The 20,513-nt window shown below is 36.3% G+C and overlaps 1 long non-coding RNA gene across 1 annotated transcript; it reads left to right on the forward strand.

Moving 5' to 3' along the window:
- Positions 1 to 905: 905 nt before the first annotated feature.
- LOC147994722 (uncharacterized) lies at positions 906 to 18,811 on the forward strand. The gene is made up of 3 exons (XR_015687195.1): positions 906 to 1,254; positions 2,757 to 2,895; positions 16,684 to 18,811. It is a non-coding gene; the product is annotated as an uncharacterized LOC147994722 (long non-coding RNA).
- Positions 18,812 to 20,513: the final 1,702 nt, after the last annotated feature.

Genomic DNA, 20,513 nt, shown 5'->3' on the forward strand with positions numbered 1-20,513 from the left:
CAGCCCTTTATTATTTAGCTTCCTGTAAATGAATGTCACTGGTTCTACCAAACAGTTATTAAACCAAACTTGTAATAAAATTAATGCTATGGTCAGAGTATGACCTATGACACTGCAGTGCTGATCTTAGTGACCAGAATCTTGGATAAAAATTGATGGATGTACAAAGCTCAGTTTCTTAAACAATACCAGTGGCATGGCAGCAAATTATTAGTTTACTTTCAGAATTAGAAGAAATCATAGTTTTAGAATATCGTCAACCATAGCAAGACAAATATAAAAAAAGTTATCTGAAATTAGGAAAGAAATTGTTGGCACAACATAACATAGAGTGAGGACAAAGTAACAATAAATATCTGACAAGCTAAATCAGAGCTTTGACGAAGCAGCCAAAATATCCAATAATATGAAGTTCTTCATGATTCATTCCTCCATGGTTAACAATAGGAGAACACTTTTATAGTTCTATCTATGATAAGGGAAAGTGTAGTTGGTATCCCCATCCCCAGCACATGTCACAGGAATTGTTTGGGAGTTTCCAACAATCATCTGTGACACCTTTGTCACCATGGAAGAATTGGGAAATACTGAAACAAGAAGTAGAACTTCACCCAGAATAGTGGGGAAGTATGGACACTAAAAGCACTGTGAAGAAGGGGAATCTTTCTCTGAAGATGCCCAGAATTTCATACATGAAAATTAAAAGATGTCAACCGACATTATCCACAGCTCTTAGAAGCCACAGTTGGCTAGCAACCTGTGGACCTGTTGCAGCAATGTTTACTTAATAAGTACATTAGGAAATAATACCCCATCTGAAGACATCAGATAATTAAATTTTAGTGGAAATTTTTATAGATTATTTATTTGATGTTATCATTTCACCAACCCTTTTATACAGATTCTATACCAAGCAGTTTAGTCAGAGAAGGAAAGAGAAAGAAATGAGCACAGGGGAGACAATGGGACTTTGTGTGCAGTTATGTCTTCCATGATTATTTCAAGAATGGCATAGGAGAACCTCAATTAAAATAATTAGGACAATCAATAAGAAAAACATTACAGCTCCCATAATGATGAAAAGGAGCCTGGCCTCTCGGCATCAGACTATGCAATCCTGTATGATTTTAGATGAACTAAACATTTTCTTGTGATGAGATTAGTCCCATGAGACACAAGCCCAGTGGAAAACGAAGCCTGCTACAATGAAGGAAAGTGGAATGGTAGAGCGCATTCAAGGTGTGGAAAATAGAGGTGAGTGAGGTCCTGAGTTTTCTGTGTACTCTTGACTGATAGCTATGAGATATGTCTCTTATTCTCAACTAATTAATGCTGCTACTTAAGACAGACTGCTCATCACTTCTGTCCTCCTTTTTCTAGATATTTGCAATTTGCTATGATGGTATTTAATAGTTTTATGCTGGCACCGCTGGTACCCTTAAGTCCCTCTTGGCCTGGTATTTTTATCCTGCATCAGTTTTCTCTTTGCTTCAATCTATTCATCTCCAATGTGAGATGAATAGGATGTCTGAGCATAAGAACAATGTCTGGTTTCTATATAACTGTTTCTCTGATACTTAGCAGTGGCTAAGACAATAACGTGTGAATAAATGACATTAAGTGGCTTTTCCTCACTGTCCACATCAAGGTACAGCCTGTGCAGGGAAATGAGATTCCAAGAAAGCACATTTACCTGAATACAATTAGTGTGGACACTTCAGAAAGAAATTACGAGATGACCTATTTTTATCAGATTCCTTTATACTCCTTGCCAATTTCTTCACATAATTTATATTGTTGAGCTAGCTATTTCTCTTAAACAGTATACATATATATATATATATATATATATATATATATATATATAATAGTTAATCTTATCTCTCTTACTTCATTAGAAAGAAATGACAGGTTTGTAGGAAGAAATTTTACTAACAATTCAGTATTTATTGATACATAATAGTTACAATTCCCAGATAAGCATCAATATAGATATATATCTGAAAATATTTGATTTGACCCTTCTACCAGATTGCAAGGATATTTGCATTTTATTTATTTGTAATGTACCCTTTTAAAAATGTGTTGGCCTTTTTATTGAAAATTTCAATAGAAAAAAAGAGAAACATTAACATTTAAGTTATAAGAAAAAAATTCCTACTCAGCAGCAGCCCTGGATAATGTTCATTACCAGCCAGGTCCCCTTTGTCATTTTGTAACACTGACAGAATTATTAGTTAAAATTAGACCTCTCATTTTCATATCAGGGGAGACATCAACATTCATTTCCATATTAAATATAACAGCTATTCCTACATGCTAGGATGAGAGAAAACTTTTTAAATGGATTTAAGGTGATGGATGCAGGATTCTCTGAACATTTGCTTAATAGAAATTGTGACTCTCGACCAAATTATACTCTGAAAGGAAATAACTCCATCACGATAACACTGGAACACATTCTCAGGTCTACAAAATTTTACTGTGTAATACTTTTTGTACTTTTACGAAGTTCCATATTGCTATTTGTCAACGGGCAAAAACATCATAATTCAAACTGCTACAACCATAAAACTATGTCTTGTCTTTATAAACAAAAATCTCCACAACTATTTATGCTTCATACATATGTGCATATACAGAAACATGAATAAATGTAGTTTGTTTGCCACCATAACATGGGATCAGAGGGGAAAAAAAGAACAGCTAATTAGAAATCAAATAGATTTGTCTTTCATTTCCAATGTCACTTACAGGCATTCTGAAGAATATCTATGAACAAATCCATGCATTTATGCCTAAGGGAAGATTTTATTTTCATCCCCTAAGAGAGAAAAAGGCTGAAAAAGAGCAGATTCTTATTCTTCTTTCAGACTCTTGTGTTCAGAGCAGATGGTAAGCAATGTCTACTGTGTTTCTTAATAGTCACATAAGCTAATGACTGTCTCTGGTCACCTCACACCGCAAAAATATCAAAGAGGATAACTTGAGGTAAGAAAAGATTTTATTCTCCTTTGTGATTTTGTAGGTGCAGTTCTCGTGGTGGTGAAGACATGTTGGACATAGTACATGTCAGGTCATCCTGGAAACAGAGATGACTGAATACATGATGGGCCATAGGTCAAGAGCAAAAACAGAGACAGATCCACAGTGACATACTTCCTCCAATTCAAAAAAACTCTACCCTTTTATCATTTCTCAGTAATGTATCTACTGTGAATCCATGAAGGAATCAGCTTTTTACTTAAGACACCCTGTGGTCTAATCATTCTGGAAAAGACATCTCAGGAACCCCAAAAAGTATGATCTTTAAAAATAATGTCTCAAAATTTCAAAATCTAACCAAGTTCACAATTAAAATTAACCATCATACACATTCCTTAATATATTTATACGGCTCTGACTCAAATGGTATGACTAAAAAATGGAAGGTAAACTAATATAGAATACTTTTAGAAATATTTATCTCTCAATTGGAGAATATCAAGGAATCCTAATAGTTACATTGGAAAGTACACTCATATGAATACCTTCATGTAAAACATCATTCATCGCTTCCTAGGAATATAACTGAGAAATTACTTAAGTTTTCTTTTTCAGTTTCTAGATCCATATAGAAGAGATTGTAATGGATCCCACCTTTTTAATTTACAGTAAGGACTGAATGTGTTAATAGACTTGGGAAAGTATTCAGAACACATTAGCTATTATATGTGATATAAAATACATTGTTATTTATTTTATCACAAATAATCCCAAGATATAGAATATTCCGGGAAAAGAAGAAATAGATTTTGTTTTTCCTAAGGCATGTAATAAAAAAGTTAGCGTTCTTAGGTCCTGTTATCATGGATGCCTAGGTTCCTCAGTATATTTTTATATACCTAATTTCTGTTTTAAAGAATTTCTAATGCTTATTTATTTCTTTTCTATACATATTTCCATGAAATATTGGAAGATATCAGAGGACAACTTGTTGGAGTCAGTTCTTTGTTATGATGTGGATTCTGAGGATCCCTTTTACGTTGTAAGGTGAAGCCAATAGCCACCCAATATGTGTGATTTAAAAAGTAAATATACTGCATTTTTTGAAGATAATGACATTATTCTACATAAGTAGGCTGCAACCATCAAACTCAAAATTAATAGTCATATACTATGCCATCTAGAGAAATTCAAGCTACTGATTTTTTTCATGAAATTTTATGTCTTTAATAGGTTCTGAGATCATTACACCGTGTGTGTGTGTGTGTGTGTGTGTGTGTGTGTGTTTATGTGTCTATATGTGATACATGTATATACACACATAAATGCAATCTATGCAGTTTTTATAGTGTTACTTGTACGTATATGCTTTCAGAGCTAACCATTGATAGTGGATAACTAATTGATATATGTAACTAGATCCAGGAATAACAAAATAATGGATTTCGGAGGAGAAAACTACAACCACCACTTTACCAGCAAAATTCCTAACTACATTCTATATGTTAATGCTTAATCCCACAGATAAATGTCATACTCACCACACATCAAGAAATTTCTCTTTGGAAAAGAGGAATATAATTGCAAAACAAACAAACGAGCAAACAAAATACCTGCAACTGATGAAAATGCACAGTTGTGGTGGGTGGCCCCAACTGACACACCTACAAGACATCTGCTATACCTAAGGATTAGGGACAGTTGTAGAAAGGGATGAAAGGAGAGGAAATCCTAAGAACCAAAGAAGTAGGGAGTTTGCGATGAGATTTTTGTCTCTTAGAAATATCAGAAGCTACACTCGTAAAGTTTCACCAACATAGATGCCTAAACATGACCTGAATAAGAACATACCAGTAGACATGTAAATAGTGATGGAAGAAAGCTCGTCAGTCCTCAGCCCAATCAAGCTATGGGCAACTAAGGAATGCTGAGAGTGGAAGAAATAGCCCTCCCCGGAGAAAGTGTATTGACTTTCGTAAGCTGATTTTTTTTCTATTCTACTAGTAACTTTATTGAAAATGTAGATCACTTCTAGAAGTTTTCTCATGGAATTTTGGTAACCACTTTTATATAGTATGCAATCTAATGCAAATAAAGATAATTTGACTTCTATTCGTGTTCTTCACTCTCTTTAATTTCCTCTGTCTTCTTGCTCTAGCTAGCACTTCAAACACTGTAATTGAAAATTAATGCAGGTAGTGGGCAGCCCTGTCTCTTTAGGTACTACCACCAAAGGAAACATGTAGATTGAGGAAACAAAATAGAACCCTAACCGTGAATGAACATAACAGTAGACATCTAGTATCTGACAAACGTGTGAAAAACTATAAGCTAAAGAAAAGACTGCATCTTAAGAAATGTGTGCTAAAAAAACTGGATATTACATGTAAAAGAATAAAAATAGATCTATATTTATCGCCCTGAACAAAAACCAACTGCAAATAAATCAAAAACCTTAATGAAATGTTGAAATTCCTTGGAAAATAGAGGCCATAACCCTACTAGATATAAGTGGAGGAAAGGGCTTTCTCAATGGAACTCTGTATTCTGCAGAATTAAGGCCAACAACTGAAAAAGGGAGCCCATAAAACTCAAAACCTTCTGTCAAGCAAATGAAGAGAAAGCCCACAAACTGGGAGAAAATATTTGCCAGCTATATATGCAATGGATTACTGATATTCAGAATACATAAAGAACTCAAGAAATATATAACCTAATTGGTTTATGAATCTGAAAAGAGAATTCCCAAATGAAAATATCAATGGCTAAGAAATATCTTTTTGTCGAGGCCCACACCGACACGGCACCGAGAATCGGGCATAAGCCTGCGGGATTAAAAAACACACACACACATGTGGGTTATTCGTGTTAAGAAAGAATGCCCATTCTGTAACTTTATTTTCCGAATATATACCCCAAGTTGACCAGGTAGAAAAATCTAGAAAGCACTTCGGTAACAAAAGACCAAATATGTGCCCCCAATTTACTGGGGAGAAATCCAGGAAGACCAACCTAAATCTCAAAAACAAAAGACAGGAACGAATTGAGACCATCGCCTATGTGTGTGAGTGTGTGTGTGTGTGTGTGTGTGTGTGTGTGTGTGTGTGCGCGCGTGCGTGCGCGCGCGTGTGTGTGTGTGTGTGTGTGTGTGTGTGTGTGTGTGTGTGTGTGTGTATGTGTTTGTCCTTTACCGGGCCAGACTGCTCCTTTGTTAGGAACAAAAGGCTTCCACACCCATCCTCAGGGCTCAGCAGGGGTCAGACCCTGCAAGGGACCCAGAAGGTTCTGACAAGGTGGTTGAGACACTGCAGGGGACCCAGGAGGCTCTGACATCTTTTTCTAGGGATGGTCAGCATCCCTAGAAATCAGGGAATGTAAGTTCAAACTACTTTTAAGTTTTATCTAACCCTAGTAAGAATGACAAAGATCAAGAAAACAGTTGATATCAAATATGGGTGATTATGTGCAGAGAAAGACACTCATAGTCACTGCCTGGAGGATTGCACACCTTTCCAGCTGCTCAGGAGCTGCTTTGGAGAAATCTCAAAATGATAAAACCAGGTCTACCAGGCCACCCAACAATATCACTTGGTATATGAACAAAGGACTTGATGTCCTAAGTGACAGAGAGTATTCAAACATATTCACGGTTGCTCTAATCCCAACAGCTCAGAAATGGAAATAACATAAAGTTGGTTTAGCTAATGATTGTGTGGTACATATGCACCAGAAAATTCTACTCATCTCTAAGAAAATGATGTCATAAAATTTACAGATAAATCAATGGAACTAGAAAATATCACCAAATGAAGCAACCTGGACCCAGAAAGACAATTTCCCCATGTTCCCTTGCTTGTGGATCTTTGGTCTGAGTGTTACATGTGAGAATAACACCTGGACTAGCCACAGAAACCAGTGAAGTAAAAGAGACTGTGTTGAAGGAAGGAATAACTTCAGGAGAAGGATAATAGGGTGCACCTGCCATGAGGGGAGAAATAGAAAAATGAGGAAGGTATAAATATATTTTAAATCTCAAAATTGAAATTTATGAGAAGATAAGCTTTTGTTTCAGTGAAAGTAAGAAAGTATCAACCAATAAGTCAGTTACAATTTACAATGCCAAACATCTCTTAATCATTGAATCTATTATTGTTACTTAAACAATAATACAAGTGCATAATTATTTACAAATTATTATACAATACACTCTATATCTATAATTTGTATTATTCTCATTTCAATAAAATTATTAAGTGAAATATGGTATAGTATAGCCCATTTTTTAATCTCCCTTGTTTCTTTTGTAGACAATGTCAGTTAGAGAGACTTTTGCAACTACTATAATAATTCTAATGTATTTTTTAAGAATCACAATTTGTAGTCATTTTGTTTGCTTTATTGGATTTTTTATGTAAATTTCAAATGTTCTCTGATTTCCCGGTTTCCCATACATGAACTCCCTATCCCATGTCCCTAGCCCTTCTTGTATGAAGGTGTTACCCACCCCACAACAACCCACACCTTCCTACCTCCCTGCCCTGACATTCCCCTAGAGTGGGGAGTCCAGCCTTGGCAGTACCAAGGGTTTCTCCTGCCATTGGTACTCAACAATTCCAGCCTCTGCTACATATGTATCTGGAGCCATGGGTCTGTCCATGTGTACTCTTTGGGTGGTGGTTTAGTCCCTGGGAGCTCTGGTTGGTTGGTATTGTTGTTCTTAAGAGGTTGCAAGTCCCTTCAGCTCTTTCAATCCTTTCCCTAACTCCTCAAATGGGGACCCTGTTCTCAGTTTAATGGTTGGCTGAGAGCATTCTTCTCTGTGTTTGTTATGCACTTGCAGAGCCTCTCAGGAGACAGCTATATCAGACTCCTGTCAGCATGCACTTCTTGGCGTCATCGCCTCACTTTTTTATCTTACCCATTTTGATTGGTGTGAGGTGGAATCTCAGGGCTGTTTCGATTTGCATTTCCCTGATGAATAAGGATGTTGAACATTTCTTTAGGTACTTCTCAGCCATTCAATATTCCTCTGTTGAGAATTTGTTGTTTAGCTCTGTAGCCCATTTTTAAAAAGGGTTATTTGATTTTCTAGAGTCTAACTTCTTGAGTTCTTTGTATTTATTGGATATTACCCCCTTTGTTGGATGTAAAGATCTTTTCCCAATCTGTTGGTTGTCATTTTGTCCTAATAACAGTGTCCTTTGCCTTACAAAAGCATTGCAATTTTATGAGGTTCCATTTGTAGATTCTTGATCTTAGAACAAAAGCCATTGTTGTTCTTTTAAAATAATTTTCCCCAGTGTCCACGTTTTTCAGCTCTTCCCCACTTTTTCTTCTATTAGGTTGAGTTTTTCTGGTTTGATGTTAAGGTCCTTGATCCACTTGGACTTGAGCTTTGTACAGGGCAATAAGAATGGATCAATTTGCAATATCTACATGCTGACCTCCCACTGAACTAGCACCATCTGTTGAAAATGCTATCTCTTTTCCACTGAATGGATTTACCTCTTTTGTCAAAGATCAAGGGACCATAGGTGTGTGGGTGCATTTCTGGATCTTTAATTCTGTTCCATTGATCTACCTGTCTGTCTCTGTACCAATACCATACAGCTTTTTATCACTATTGCTCTATAATACTGCTTGAGGTCAGGGATGATGATTCCCCCAAAATTTCGTTTATTGTTGAGGATAGTTTTGGCTATCCTGGGTTTTTTGTTATTCCAAATGAATTTGTAGATTGCTGTTTCTAATTCTATGAAGAATTGAGTTGGAATTTTGGTGGGGATTGCATTGAATCTGTAGATTGCTTTTGGCAAAATGGTCATTTTAACTATATTAATCCTGCCAATCCATGAGCATGGGAGATCTTTCCATCTTCTGAGATCTTCAATTATTTGCTTCACTTGAAGATCTTATCATACAGATCTTTCACTTGCTTGGCTAGAGTCATACCAAGGCATCTTATATTATTTGTGACTATTGTGAAGGGTTTTATTTCCATCTTTTTCTCATCCTGCTTATTTTTTTAAGTAGATGAAAGTAACTGATTTGTTTGACTTAACTTTATATCCAGCCACTTTGCTGAAGTTGTTTATCAAGCTTAGTAGTTCTCTGGTGGAACTTTTGGGGTCAGATAAGTATACTATCATACCATCTGCAAATAGTGATATTTTGATATCATCCTTTACAATTTGTATTCCTTTGACCTTCTTTTATTGTATGATGGCTCTGGCTTGGACTTTGAGTATGGAGAATATGTGTAGCCTTGTCTAGTCCCAGATTTTAGTGGGGCTGCTTCAGGTTTTTCTCCATTTAGTTTGTTGTTGGCTACTGGTTTGCTGTATATTGCTTTTATTATATTTAGCTATGGGCCTTGAATTTCTGATGTTTCCAAGACTTTTAGCATGGAGAGATGTTGAATTTTGTCAAATGGTTTCTCAACATCTAATCAGATGATCATGTGGTTCATTTCTTAAAGTTTATTTATATAGGGAATTGCATTCACGTATGTCCATATATTGAATCATCCCTGCATCCCTGGGTAAAGCATACTTGATCATGATGGATGACCTTTTTTATATGTTCTTGGTTTTGGTTTGTGAGAATTTTATTGAGTATTTTTCCATCAATATTCATAAGAGAAATTCGTCTGAAGTTCTCTTTCTTTGTTGGGTCTTTATGTGGTTTAGGTATATGCATAATTGTAGCTTCATAGAAGGAATTTGGCAATACTCCATCTGTTTCTATTTTGTGGAATAGTTTGTATAGTATTGGTATGAGGTCTTCTATGAAGGTCTGACAGAATTCTGCACTAAACCCATCTGGTCCTGGCCCCTTTTTGGTTGAAAGACTTTTAATAATTGCTTCAGTTTCTTTAGGAGTTATGGGACTGTTCAGATGGTTTATCTGATCCTGATTTGTCTTTGTCACCTGGAATCTGTCTAGAAAATTGTCCATTTCATCCAGATTTTCCAGTTTTATTGAATATAGGTTTTGTATTAGGACCTGATGATTTTTTTTAAATTTCCTCAGTTTTGTTGTTATATCTCCCTTTTTATTTCTGATTGTCTTAATTTGGAAAATCTCTGTGCCATCTGGTTAATCTGGCTAATGGTTTATCTATGTTGTTGATTTTCTCAAAAACCAGCTCCTGGTTTTGCTGATTATGTGTTTAGTTCTTTTTGTTTTTTCTTGGTTGATTTCAGCCCTGAGTTTGATTACTTCCTGAAGTCTATTCCTTTTGGGTGTATTTGTATCTTTTAGTTTTCGAGATTTTAGGTATGCTGTCAAGTTGCTAGAATATGCTCTCTCCATTTTCTTTTTGGAGGCACTCAGAGCTATGAGTTTTCCGCTTAGTACTGCTTTCATTGTGTCCCATAAATTTGGGTGCCTTCATTTCCTTTAAATTCTAAAATATCCTTAATTGCTTTCTTATTTCTTCCTTGACCAGGTTATCATTGAGTAGAGCATTGTTCAACTTCCATGTGTATGTGGCTTTCTGTCATTTTTGTTGTTATTGAAGACCAGCCTTAGTCCGTGGTGATCTGATAGGATGCGTGGGGTTCTTTCAATCTTCTTATATCTGTTGAGGTCTGACTTTTTTAAGATTCCAAATATAAGTGAAATTATGCAATATTTTTCTAGACATGATTATATGTTGTAGCATATGTCAGAAATATTTCCATTTCAGAGTATATGTAATATTTTCTTGTATTTATAAACAATATTTAGATAAGGCCATAATATTTGATATTTATAAATTTTTAATTCACACAAAACTTGATAGCAGGTATATATATATATATATATATATATATATATATATATATATTAAAAGTTAGTAAAGGACATGAAAACATTTAATAGTGAATCAAAAATTTCCACAATAGGGGTGTCATTTGCACCAAGCCTCCAAGCCTAAATATATAAAAAATAAATTTCAAACAATGCTCCTTTTAACTTCTAATAGGTTTATCAAATGATATTCAGTCTCATTAACTGCAAGAGGAACCCAAATCAAAATAACTGAGATACATCACTTCTGCCTCATAAAGACAAGATATAATAAGTATTGAGTGTGTGTGTATGTGTGTGTGTGTGTGTGTGTAAGAAAGAGAGAGAGGGAGAGAGAGAGAGAGTATATGTGTGTGAGTGTGTGTGTGTGTATATTACAGTCACAGAACCCACTAGAACCTTTTCTCCACAAATAGCCAAAAAATTCTTTGAGCTGTCTGCATGCCTATAGCACTTCTTCATAGTCTAGAAATGAAACAACCTGTGCTCATTAACAGATGAATGGATAAAGTAGAAATGCACATATTCCACAGATGCTGTTTCCATCAAAACATAGAAGGAAATCGTCTCACTTGCAAACACATATGGGTGTTCCCTATGTTTTGCTAAGTTAAATGAACCAGACATATTATTACAGGTTCTACATACTCTCACTTATTTGTGGAATCTAAAAAATTGTCTCATATAAGTTGAGAGAACAATGTTAATTACCAGAAGATGGGAAGGGATTGGAGAGAGATGGGGAGAGTTTGATCAAGGAGCGGTGGGTTACAAGTGGCAGAAACACAAGCTCTGAGGTGCTATGGGATGCGAGGTTGACTATAGAATGCAATAACACTCAGCATATTTCAGTCAGAGAGAAGGAAAGGAAATATTTTTGAAGGCTTCACTGTAAAGAAATAATACATGTTTGGTTTGATACATATTTACAAGAGATCCCACTATTATGTTTAATTTTATCCTTTATGTATCCATTAGAGTAAATGAAAAGCATAGGTAATTAAATTCTAATTTGGCTTGGACTTTGTCTTCGGCTATAGCTTGTGTCATAAATATGTTCAGATTCTGAAAAACCTTGACAACCATCTTTCAGGATCATCTTCCAAAAACAAAGGAAAATGCCCTCATCATTCTTTTATTTGCCAACTCTATTGTAATTTTTATTTTTCTCTCTTTAAGAACATATACTTTTGATTATTTTATTTATGTACATGTCAAATGTCCCTTTCCAATCTCCCCTCTGCAAACTTCCCATCCCATCTCTTCTTCCCTTTGTCTCTAAGAGGGTACTCTCTAACCCACCCACCCACTCCTGCCTCACTCCTCTAGCCTCCCCGTTCTCTAGGGCAACAAGCCTCCATAGGACCAAGCGCCTCCCCTCCTATTGATGTCAGATAAGGCAGTCCTCTGCTACATGCTTAGCAGAAGCCATAGAATTACCCATGTATACTCTTTGGTTAGTGGTTTAGTCCCTGGGAGCTCTGGGGTTTCTGTTTGGTTGATAATTGGTGCTCTTCCTATGGGGTTGCAATCTCCTTCAGCTCTTTCAGTCCTTCCCTAACTCTTCCATTGTGATCTCTGGGCTCAGTCCAATGGTTGACTGCATCTGTCTTAGTCAAGTGCTGGCAAAGCCTCTTAGAGAACACCTATACCAGGCTTCTGTCTGCAAGCTGTTCTTGGCATCAACAATAGTGTCTAGGGTTGGTGTCTGCAGATGAGCTGGATCCCAAGGAGGGGCAATCTCTGGATGACCTTTCCTTCAGTCTCTGCTCTATTTTTTGTCCCTGTGTTTCCTTTAGACTGGAACAATTCTGGGTTAAAAATTTTTACATGGGTGAGTGGCCCCTTCCCTCAATTGGGGGCCATGCCTGTGTACTTGAGGAGGTCTTTACAAGTTCTATCTCCCTCTGTTGGGTATTTCAGCAAATGTCATCTCCATTGGGTCTTATCACTGCTTATTGATTCTTCTTAAATTAACATGAGTTATTATTGTTTTTATTCTCACAATTTATATCAGGAGTTAAAAATGTTTAAAGAATAAAATATATAATGAATAAAATTGGAGTGATTTTATCTGATTTGCATAAAGTATATGTTTGGATCTGATAAACTTCATTTTTCACACTCATTGTTTTTGTCAGAAATTAACATTCAAAGACTAGCATGTGTGGTTTGTTATACTTGCAAATTTTATGAGTTGTAGGCTTACCAGTATAAATTCTTACTTTATTGTTTCTACATTTTATCAAAATAAATTAAATTGACTCCTTAAAAATTTTTGCTTTCTTCTTTTCAACTATACTACTTTTTTCATTCTAATTTAAGTTTTTCTTATTAAAGGAACTTATTTATTATTTGTTAAATAATTAAAACTAAGTGCAATTATATCCAGTGTAAAAGAATGGTCTAATTCTTTCCTACATATTTACACCAAAAGTACACAGTTACTATAAATGTAGATAATCAAATGAAAATATCTAGATTTGAAGTATTACTTTACTTTTATAACACTTAAAAGTAAATACCAATATTAAAACAAAGTGCAAATTATAATTTAACTTAAAATAAAAGTTATTTGAAGAAACTAGCATTTAAACTTTGGTTTTGAAATTTTAACTGATTTCATAATTTTTTAAAAAGTAAAAATATTTTCAATGCTGTACTTTAGCATTTATTGGACAAAATAAATAATCAGCCTTGAGATCTTATATGAAAGATATGAGTTGTTCAGCATCCCAAAGTATTTTCCAAATACCAGATAACACAGTTATAATTATTGTGTTCATTTACTTTTACTTTGAATTGCAAAAGAAAACTCAGTGAAAACAAAACCATAAAATGTGTACTGAGGACAATTAGAAATATTTATTGAGAAAATCTATTATTATATAATTTGAAATAATAATAGGTATTTATTCAGAACTTGAGGGGATTAGTTATGAAATGGGTATTCCACCATACAACCATTCAGGTCAGCCATAAATACCCAGACCAGAATAATAAAGTGATCTTAATTTTCTACAAAAAAATATTATTTGGGATTATCAAATGTTCAGTCAATGGAGGAGCCCTTTTTCTCCTTAGGGAGAAAAATATAATTCAGCAGTATATCTAATTTAAACAATAGTTGAAAAATCTACTGACAGAGAAAGGTCATGATAATATCTGGTCAAAGAATTAATTTGTTAAATATATGTATAATATAATTTATATATAATTTTAATAGTGTGCTTGAATGTATTTTGAATTAATACATATGAGATAGAATGATGGATACATGTGAACATAAATATGATCTTTAGTGGAGATAAGGCATAGTGGTTAAGAATAATCAAAATATTTTAGCTGTATTTATAATACACAAGTCTGTAAAAGAAGCATGAATTATTCATTGAAATAATTAGCATTCAAATATTTCTCTTCAAAAATGAAATGTGTTATAAATCTTTTGACTTACAAGCTCAACGATATAAATGTTGCATCCTGTGTAGGTGTGATTTAAATCTCTATACTGTTACACATTTTCTCATTCTTAGTGGTATCTGCAACTCTTCTCATATTGGTGTCACACAATACTTCAGTACAGCAACTTAGGCAAATGAAGATCTATTTTGACTCAAAGTTCTGAGAGATACAGGCATCATGTACAAGGGAAACATTGCAGAAATAAGGGAAGCTGTGATGGTAAGAGAACACAGCAGTTGGTCACATTGTGTCCCCAGTCAGGAAGCAGACAGAGATGAATGCTGTTGTGGTTTGCTTTAACTTTTCTTTCGCCAAAGGGGATAGAATATTCAGTCTAGAACCCCAGACCACAGGATGATGCTTCTCAGAGGAGTGTCTTTAGGATGACTATAAATCTAACCAACTCACAACTCACAACTACACCGTATCTAGCTGACCTTTTAAATTTAGATACATTTGGTAATGATCCTTAATTATGCCATGAGACTGACAACTGAGATAATAAACTCTCTGGGGCCTCCAGTCTCTTGAAGGTTAGGTGCACCTTCTCTGACTGAACCCAGACCCAGGAGTCCTCTGGTGTATATGTGTTGGAGGCCTCATCTCAGCTGGTGTATGCTGCCTAGTTGGTGATCCAGTGTCAGAGAGATCTCAGGGGTCCAGGTTAATTAAGATTGCTGTTCCTTCTAAGGGTTGTCGTCCTCCTCAGCTTCCTCCAACTTTTCCATAATTTAACCAAAGAGATCAGCAGCTTCTGTTCATTTGCTAGGTGCACATATCTGCATCTGACTCTTTCAGCTGCTTGTTGAGTCTTTTGGAGAGCAGTCATAATTGGTCTCTTTTTGTGAATGCCCCATAGCCTCAGTAATGGTGTCAAGTCCTGGGGCCTCCTCCTGAGCTACATCCCACTTTGGGCCTGTCACTGGAATGTCTTTCCCTCTGGCTCTCCATTTCCATTCCTGTAGTTCTTTCAGACAGGAACAATTATGGGTCAGAGCTTTGAATGTAAGGTGGCTACCCCATCCCTCACTTGATGTCCTGTCTTTCTACTGGAGGTAAACTTTATAAGTTCCCTCCCCCACTATAGAGCATTTCATACAGGGTTCCCCCTTTGATTCCTAAAGGTTTCTCACATCCAAGGTCTCTGGTACATTCTAGAGGGTCCTCCCAACCTCCTTCCTCCTGAGATCTCCAGTTTCCATTCTTACTGCTAGCACTCAGGGCTTCAGTCCTTTTCTCCTACCCAAAACCAGATCATGCTCCCCTCTCCCCAAATCCCCACCGCCTTTCCCTCCCATGTCCCTCCCTACCTCCTCACTTGTGGTTGTTTTCTTCTCCCTCCCAAGTGGGACTGAGGTATCCTCACTAGGGCCCTTCAGCTTGTTGACTTTTTTAGTTCTGTGGACTATATCTTGGGTATTCTGTAGTTTTTAATTCGTTTGTTTGTTTAGTTAGTTTTTTTTCTAATATCCACTTATTAGTGAGAACATACCATGCATATCCTTTTGGATCTGAGTTACCTCATTCAGGATGATAATTTCTAGTTCCATTCATTTGCCTGCAAAACTCAGGATGCCCTCGCTCTTAATAGCTGGGTAGTATTCCATCGTGGACATCTGGGTTGTTTCCAGCTTCTGGCTATCACAATAAGGTCTCTATGAACATTGGAACATGTGCCCCTGTGGCATGGTGGGGCATCTTTTGGGTATATTCCCATGAGTGGTATTGCCGGGTCTTTAGGTAGGTCTATTTCCAATTTTCTGACACTTCCAATTATTTAAATGTTTCCATCACCTAATTCCTACTCACTGGAGTACTTTTTCTAATTTTCCTTGAGAAATGTGTTTGTTCCTCATTTTAGTATCTGTTTATATTTCCAGACCCAATGCCGTGCATCTTTCTTTCTCACTTCAAATACTGATTTCAAGGTTACCCTAACATCTCATGTCAGCAATGTGAACTGCAAGCGGCAATTTTTAGGTACAGTGAAAGCAGTGACAGATCTCAAAGGGGCAGATTTGAAAGATGGCCTGAATGCCTTCTAAAAATCGCTACAGTAGATAACCCTGTGCCAAGGTTTAGAGAAAATTCATAATATATAAACAAATTATAGCGCTAATACTATCATAAAAATGATCTTGCATCCATGTGTGCAGTGAAAGAGAATGAATCCAGGTTTAAAAAAAGATAGGCTATTTTGAAGAGAGAAAGACAGATTATACGAAATCACTAAACAGATGTTGGAGTGGCTTTAATGCCTGCAGAGACAGAGAAGCTTTAAAAAGAGAAAAGAAAAAAGATGGAAGCCCGGGTGTCTTAGGTAAAAGGAAGATTACCAGACCTAGAAACTGGCCCACATGTACAGGGGAGATATGGTGGGAGAGTGGTGACAGGGCAGCTCTGAAAATTAAATCTACTTTGCCATTCTCCATATTTCAGAGAGATACAAGTATTTCCTGTGTGAAGAGAAGAACTATTGTTTAAAAGTACATCTTCAAATACTGTTCCAGACTCCCCCTGAGACCTGCAAAATGGGAGGACTTCCAAGTCAGCAAGGCTAAGTGCTTCTTTCCAGTCTCTGAACAAAGGACAAAACAGAAAGCAAAGGAGAAGAGCAGAGACAGGCCATCAGGTGCAGGAGGGCAGGGCTTTGGAGGCTTGGTGGTCAGTTGCCCTACTCTCTGTGGCAAAGAAGATCACCTGAAGATCAGCTCCCATATCAGCAAGTATCCAGCTCTATGGGGCTCAGGTGAGATTAAGAATGATATATAATTATTTTTGTCTACAGGAGATACTTTGGCAAGGACACACACACAGACTGAAAGGAAGATGATGCAAATCTATATACCAAGTCAGTAAGTGCTGACTTCAAGTTAAATTTCAACGCTAAACTTCAAGTCAAAATTAGTCAAAAGAAACAAAGATGGTCAATACATATTAATGCATTCTCACTGGTACAACCAATTTCAAAAATAACAACAAAATACTACTGGACAGAAAAAAAAACAGAAAGAAACATACATTAATAGTGGGTGAGTTTAATGTCCCACTCATCAATAGATATATGATTCAGACAAAATTTAACAAAGGAAATTTAAACTGCACCATAGATCAAATAAACTTAACAGAAATACATAAGATATCCTATATTTGCTTTGTCTTCAGATCTACCAGCTTATGAAATTTTCATTAAAATAGATCACATTCTAGGTCACTATTTAATTACGGGTTTTTATTGCTGCAATGAATCACCAAAACCAAAAAAGGAAAATGGGAAGAAAGGGTTTGTTTGCTTTATGCATCTATATTGCTGTTCATTATTGAAGGAATTGAGGACAGGAACCGAAATAGGACAGGAATGTAGAGGCAGGAGCTAATGCAGAGGCTGTGAAGGAGTGTTGCTTACTGGATTGCTCCCCATGATTTAATCAACCTGCTTTCTTACAGAATCCAGGGCTACCAGTCCAGGGATGTCACCACTCACAATGTTCTAGGGCCTCTCCCATCAAACACTAATTGAGAAAATACCCTAAGAGTCAGGTCTCCTAGAGGCGATATCTCACTTGAGGCTCTCTCTTTTCAGATAACGTTAATGTGTGTGTCAACTTGACATAAGTACTACCATAAAATGAGTCAATGAAAATAATAAACAAACTTAATTTCTTATATATTATTAGATAATAATGCAACAAAGTAAGAAATATCAAGAAAATCTATAGAAATAGGTGTGGACTTTACACTTTGGATTATTGAGCCGTTGATAAAATCATGATAGACATTATGAACCGCCTAGAATCAAAGGAAGAGAAAGAGTCAACTTATTAAAACTTGGGAATGCAGCAAAGGTGTAGTCAGAGTTTTGGTTTCTTAAAGAAATCAGTTATTTTGTATGAATATGTTTGGTTTTAATCTCAGGTATAGGATATGGGCCACTCCATAGCTATTAAGTATGATTATCTCATGCTCTACATGGAGCATGGTTCTTGACAGCCGCAGATAGTTTAATTCTGGAGACTCAGGAGAGGGTGTAAATGTGAAAGTCTTGAAAGACCCCCTCCTAAAAAGGGAATTGTACAAGCCCAAGGCCCTCAACTATAGAAGTAAAAAGTAAGTTTTTAGATACACAGACTCAGAACTAAAATAAGCCTGGGAAAGTTCAGATGTGTCCAAGCTTTGTGGGACAAGCTGACCCATCATTTAGACGAAACAGACCATAAAAGAAAACAAAATACAAAAACCAGTCTAAATTATTGGTATTGCTTTATGGGCCACCTAACAAGAGATAAGCCCCTAGCCCCTGACATTCCGGACGCCCCAACCTGCACGTATTCTCTTGCTGTGTGGCAACCTCATTTGAATATATTTAAAATAGCCAATTGGGTGTAACCATACATCCGCGCCTCACTTGAATCCACCAACCATGCATCTGCTTCTGTAAGCCTGCTTCTGCTCCCCAATACCCTATAAAAACCCGTCCCTGGTTCTGCTAGGCGCACCAGTCCTCTAGAGCTGACTGGGATGCCTGCAGGTACCTGTGTACCCCAAAATAAACCCTTTTGCAGATTGCAGCCTGTGGACTCGGACTGGTCATTGGGCTTGAGGATCTCCCTCCTGAGAGGAAGATTCTCTCTGAGGGTCTTTCAGTCTCAAGAGGGCCTGTGGCAGTTGCTGCTCCCCTTTCCTGTTTCCCTCACTGCTGTTGCTGGATTGCTGAGTTGCTGTTTTGTGGACTGCTGGATATTCTGACAATTAAGCTTGGACTCACCCCAAGAAATATAATGACCCTAATCAGCAGGAAGTGGTCTATTTTGTTGACCAAAAGAAGTCTATGTCCCCTTTCCCATCTCACCTTCCTTCTCTCCTTCCCAATCTTGGAGTGGGAGGGATTTGGATGGTATAAGGGTTGCAATGGAGTTAGAGATATAAGAGTCCAATAAAATAGCTAAAAAGCACAATACAGAGGTAGTTTTGAGGGCAGTATAAAATACTGAGTGATTAAATTTAAGAATCATGAAATCTCAAAAGCATTATTGCCTAAATCAAATCTAGAAAATCCCAACAGTCCCCATTCCAATGGAGATGAAGAAAATCTCATGGAGACCCACACCCAAATGTAGAGGTGGAAGCAAATATGTATGGTTAAACTGGGAGATTAGTCTTCCTCAGGGATAAGCATCCTAGTTGGATATCACAAATAGAGTAGTAAGCCATAGAAAAATTTACATGGATGCAAAACTAAAAGGAATCAGCAGTTATAATTATATGTCGATTAGTTTATATGTATATAATAACAAGATTAAGAGGGGGTGGTCAAAACTTTAGAAGGAGGTGGTTGGTAATGGGAAGGGTAAGAGGGAAGAAAAGAAGTCAAAAAATTATGTGCTGGCACAATGTTATTGTGCACTGTGTAAAGGTTATCTTTGTATTTTTCAAATGTTGATTTCTCTGCCCCCATATGTGGTTGCAATCCGAACATGGCATTATAATGCTTATTCTATGAATTTCATGTCTCAGGGTTGTGTAAACATTGTTCCCATTTATTCTCTGATTTGTCAATAAAAGCTGGTCAGACAGTGGCTGAACAGAAGAGAGAATATGACTGGACTTCCTATACCAGTCAAAGGAGAGGGAAAGAGAGAAGAGAGAGAATTTGGCCAGAGAACGGGGTCCATAAGTCACCATTGGAACACACCTGGAGCAGAGAGAGCAAGTCCAAGACTAAAATGAAAGGCTCTCAGGGATATTGGCAGGTAGCTAGCCTAGTTAGTTTAAGGGTTAAGAAAGCTTAATAACTGCTTGGCTACTGTACCATAAAGCTTGATTAATAAATCTTATAAAATTTCTCTCATTTATTTGAGAGCTTATCAGAATAAAGAAAAATAATCACCTTTAAAATTATACTAACAATTATGTGATTAGGTTTTAATTAAATAAAAACAAATTAAAAAGAACTCCAATAAAAAATATGACACACAAGTTCATAGAAACTCAAGAACACTATAAGCCCAAAATAAGTTTATGGAAAAGAGTAATAAATTTAAGGGCAAAACCAAGTAAAATTAAAATACAAAATAAATATTTTAAAATGATAAGGCCAGATATTAATTGAATAATTGATAATAATTGAAGATCGATGGATCAAACAGTACGTTTTTCAAAAAGTTAAATATTATAAAATAAATAATCACAGTCAAAATCAGGGAAGAAGAAAATGACCCAAATAAATAAAAATAGAGATAAAAAGTGAATTTTGCAACAAATTACAGAAC

Source organism: Rattus norvegicus, chromosome 4, assembly GCF_021556685.1.
Source record: "Rattus norvegicus strain SHRSP/BbbUtx chromosome 4, alternate assembly SHRSP_T2T, whole genome shotgun sequence".
NCBI lineage: Eukaryota > Metazoa > Chordata > Mammalia > Rodentia > Muridae > Rattus > Rattus norvegicus.